Source organism: Geospiza fortis, unplaced genomic scaffold (assembly GCF_000277835.1).
Source record: "Geospiza fortis unplaced genomic scaffold, GeoFor_1.0 scaffold59, whole genome shotgun sequence".
NCBI lineage: Eukaryota > Metazoa > Chordata > Aves > Passeriformes > Thraupidae > Geospiza > Geospiza fortis.
The window spans coordinates 3194462-3199203 of record NW_005054381.1 but is presented as its reverse complement, the minus strand read 5'-3'; positions in this window follow the sequence as shown (position 1 = coordinate 3199203).

Here is a 4742-nt window from a genome sequence, read left to right as displayed (position 1 = left end):
TATAAAAGAACATAAACCCAAGTTTTTTATTCACAGAAGGTGGGAGGGCAGGAGGTCCCCACACCCTGTCCCCAGTCCCCCTTTGGAGAGAAGGTGCTTCATCCTCTGCTTTGCTGTGTCTCAAAGACCTTCAGTGTAAGGCTGGCTGACAGCCCCAGGGTGATCCTTCCACCAACACATTCCCAAAGTTGGACATTCCTCAAGGAGAAGCCAGGACCATCCCCAGCTCGCCAGGAGATGCTAAGAGGGAAGCCAGGGGATGGGATCATTATGGGATTTGTATGAGGGATGCTCATAAGCCAAATACATCGATAAACCCGGAGTTATTATATGAGGAACTATATTTTTTCACAATCGGACAAAATAATTCTTTGCGCCTTGCCCCATGCAGTTAGAGCACTGTTTGGTTTCCTTCTGTTTTTTTCCAAAAGCATGACAGGTTTTCACCATATCACAAAAAACCCACTGGTTTAACAAAAAAAAAAAAGAAAAAGAAAAAGAAATTGCAATTAACAGCAAAGTTAACCTAGTTGATAACAATATCTTAAAGTCAAGTTATCTTAAACTTAGCTGATAACAATGTGCTTTGTTGAGAAGATTCTCTCTGTTGCAGTGGGGATAGGAAGCCCTACAGGGACTTGGAGAGCCTGGCTGCTGTGGGAGGCAAACACAGCCGCTCTGCTCTCGGTGCTGTGTGCGCCAGTGCCAGGCTGCAGGCAGGGACAGGACAGGGGGACAAAAGCCTGCCTGGCTTTCCCTGGGAGCAGGAACATCCCGAAGGGGCTGAGGCTGCAGGAAGGGAGCCATTGGAGTCCCCATCCTGAGGAGGAGCTGCCTTGACTCACTGGGTCCCATCAGCTTGGCCAGGAGAAGTTGAGGACAGTCGCTCGGGTCCATGCCCTGGGAGAAGCAGAGCTGGAGAAACCCCTGCAGGCCACCTCAGTGCTTGGGTATCATTTGGGTCTCTGGGAGGTATTTCTCTGTGAGCACCTGAGGCTGGTCCCTCTGCTTGTGCTCCTGGGATACCTCGTGGACGCTTGAGCTTCCCTTGGTTCAACCCACAGCAACGGTGACACCAGCCCAGCTCAGGTCACAGCCTGCCCTTTCCCTGGGGAAGCAATCAAGTTCCTGACTTCAAGCTCATTTTCTTCAGTTTCAAGGCCACATGTTTGACTTGCCGAGGAGTCTGGCAGTTCTGTCCCAACTGCAAACAGCAGGAAAGGCAGTGCTGTGAGCCTTACAGCTTGGAAACACACTGCCCTGTGCTCCCTGGGGCTGATGGGAGAGGCTGGGATTTCAGCTCACATCTTTTGGGGCAGAGCATGGAACATGGAAACAAGTTTCAAGGGGGTGAGCTGTGCCTCAGCTTCCCAAATCCAGGCCCCTGTCTCCAAGATAAACGCGCTTTTCGTGTTTTCCTTCTGCTTCTTAGATGTATCGCTTGAGTGATGCCAGTCTTTCTGAGGATGTCCATGGGCTGAGATAACCCCAAAGAGATCTGTGGGAATTCATACAGGGTCAAGACTGGGATTTTTCAGTGGAAAATCTCTCCTGGCTGTGTCTGAGCCCTGACACACAGGCAGGACTCCACTGCAGTCTGACATCCCTGCCCGGGCCAAGGTGGGAACAGCTTAGGGGTGACTGCTGACACCTTGGGCAGACCCAGGACACATGGCCAGGTGTGGGCCAGGTGTAGCCACAAAATCATTATGGGTTAAAATCACCATCTGAGACTTTGTTTGGAGTTTCAAGGATGGGTTTGCAACTGTCTGTGTTGCTGATCTTTTTCTTAGAACAGGACTGATCTCCCACCAGTGTTTCCCAGCCCAGATCTGTGTGGGAAGGTGGCAGGATGGCTGAGAAGATGAGCATTGACAAGCTGGAGGAGCAGCTGCTCTGTCCCATCTGCCTGGGGGTGTTCAAGGAGCCACTGATGCTGCAGTGTGGGCACTTGTCCTGTCAGCCCAGCATGCTGTCCCTCCCCAGGGTGCTGGAGGGGCAGCTTCTGTGCCCCGTGTGCTGCCAAGTGCATGCAGTCCCCTGGCACCCAGCATTGTGCTGGCCCGTGAGGGCAGAGCCCACTTCAGAGTCTTGCCCAATGCACCCCACAGATGCACTGGCATAGAATCGTGATATGCCTTGGCTTGGAAGGGACCTTCAAGATAATCTCATTCCACCCCCCTTTCATGGGCAGGGACATCTTTCACTAGACCAGGCTGCTTCAAGCTCCAGTCAACCTGGCCTTGGACACTTCCAGGGATGGGCCAGCCCCAGCTTCTCTGGGCAACCGGTGCCAAGGCCTTGCACCCTCACAGGGAAAAATCTCTTCCATTTATCTAACTTAAATTTCCTCTTTTTCAATTCCATGGCTGTCGAGATAAGGGGTCTATAAGGGGTCTGGAATCAAGAAGTGGCTCAATATGAGGTATACATCTTGTTCTCTTTACTGCTAATTGGCATGCTCTTATATACCACTGCCAGCTGTTCACACGACTTAAGCTTACATATTATTGGTTACAAGTGGCTGTTCAGGTGCCCTAACTAGTGCTATGATTAGTACAAGGCAGCTGTTCATGCTCCTGCTTATTTCTGCAATATTTCTGCCCTGCAGTTTACAGACATCCTGCTGGCACATCCTGCTATCATGGTGCAACCAGCCAACTTCCTCTTATCTTGTGGTCCAAGGGCAATTTAAGGACTACCTGCTAGCTTCAGACCTGGGTTATGCACCCCCTGCAGAAGCCTGTGTCCTTTCTTCTGCAGCCAAGCCTCTACATCTATCCAGTTCCTGATGAAAAGTTCAGTTCCTGAGCTTCCTCGTAGCTCCCTTCAGATACTGAAACTTTCTCTTTTCCAGACTGAACAGCTCCACCTCTCTCAGCTTATCTCAGTTAAGGCTGTGGCAGAGTTGTCCTCCTGTGGAAACTGTGGTGCTGCACAACAAACTCCATCAGTACAGGAGAGTCCTTTCCCCTGAGGGCATAAAATGTCAGCCTTAACCTTGGCATCCCCATCCCCAGTCTACCACACTGAAACACAGCTTACCTGCCAGGATGTCCCCACAGGAAAAGTCTGTATGCCTGAAGAGGGTGAGCAGTGAGTGTTCAGGGTCTTTGTGGCCCATCCTTCCAAAGAGAGTTTGAGGTGGATGGGTTGGTTGCTGGCTGACACAGGGACCCCTTCTGAGAGAACAGCACAGCTAGAGCCGAGCAGGCAGCCGTGGTGAGAGGCTGCTGAAGAGGGAAATGGGAGCACAAAAAGCAGCTGAAGACCTTTGTGCAGGCAGCAGGTCAGTCCTGGTCTTTCCAGCTGCCCAGGGCTGTGAGCTGGCATGGGGGACTGTGTGTCCAGTCTGCTAGGGAGAGACACTGCCCAGGGCCATGGGCCGAGGGGAGCAAGGAACCTGAAGGGCTCAGCCACTCTGCACACAGCCCAGCAGTGGCTCCTGCAAACTGCAAAGGGTCACCAGGGACCCACTCCTTGGGCCTGTCACCAAAATGCACAACCAGCCTATGCCAATCAGAAGTCAGGGAATAAAACACCACCACCAAGGTAAATGTTTGTTCCTGCATCCCTGCCAAACTGGGGCTCCTGAATGTGCCTTTCCACAGGTTCAAGTATTGTAGAATTATGGAATATCCTGAGTTGGAAGGGACCTACAGGGATCATCAAGTCCAACTCCTGGCCCTGCACAGACCCCCCCATAATCCCACCTGGTGCCTGAGAGCGTTTAACAATGCCGCAACTCCCCTCCCTCCTTCACTACTGGAGCTCTGGCAGCCCTGGGGCTCTAAGCATTCCCTGAGGAGCCCCAGTGCCCCAGCACCCTCTGGAGGAAGAACCTTTTTCTGATATCAAACTAAACCTTCCCTGACAGTGACAGAACTTGAGCCATTCCCCCAGATCCTGTCACTAGAATGAGATTCTTACACCTTTTGGTTGTTCAAGTACAAGATGATTGATCCCCAGCACCACTGCTAACCCTTCAGACCCTGAAAAGTAGCTCTCGCCTGTTCCCAGATCCAGGTGTCCCTGGAGCTGGTCGTGCTGGAGTGACTGATACATCGCACCAGATGGCTCGGGGACAGTTTCAAAGCCATGTCCAGGTTGCTGGGATACTGCCTTACGGCTGTTCTGGGGTATCCTTTACCCTCCATACACAGCTCTGAGCTTCCCAGAGCAGATCCGTCTTTCTCAGAGCAGATCCCTTTCCTGGAGCAGACCCCTCTTTCCAGGGCTGGGCATTATTTGCTCTGTTTGAGTGCAGCATGAGCACCACCAAAGTCTGCGGCAAATCCCCACCAACCCATCACCCACAGGGTACCACAGGGTCTAACAATCAGTAGTAATGTCGGTGTGCTTCCACACGAAGGGACCAGATGAAGTGTCCGGGGCTGGCGACAAAGGTCACTGGGGTGGTAGAGGTGCCTGGCATGGCCGGGCTAACCAGGATGGTCAGGGTGATTGGTTGGTCAGGGTGGCTGGGATCACCAGGATGAACAGGGAGGGTGACGGGGGTCACTGGTGCCACTGGGCTGGCCAAAGTCACCGATGATGGGGTGGCCGGGATGATAGGGGTGACCGGGGTCATTGGCTGGCCGGGGCGACCAGAGTGGCCGAGGTCATTGTGATGGATGGGGTGGTCAGGGTGGCCAGGGTGGCTGGGATCACCGTGGTGACCAGGGTGATACGGGTGACCGGGGTGACTGGGTTGGCCGGGGTCACTACGATGATGGTGTAGC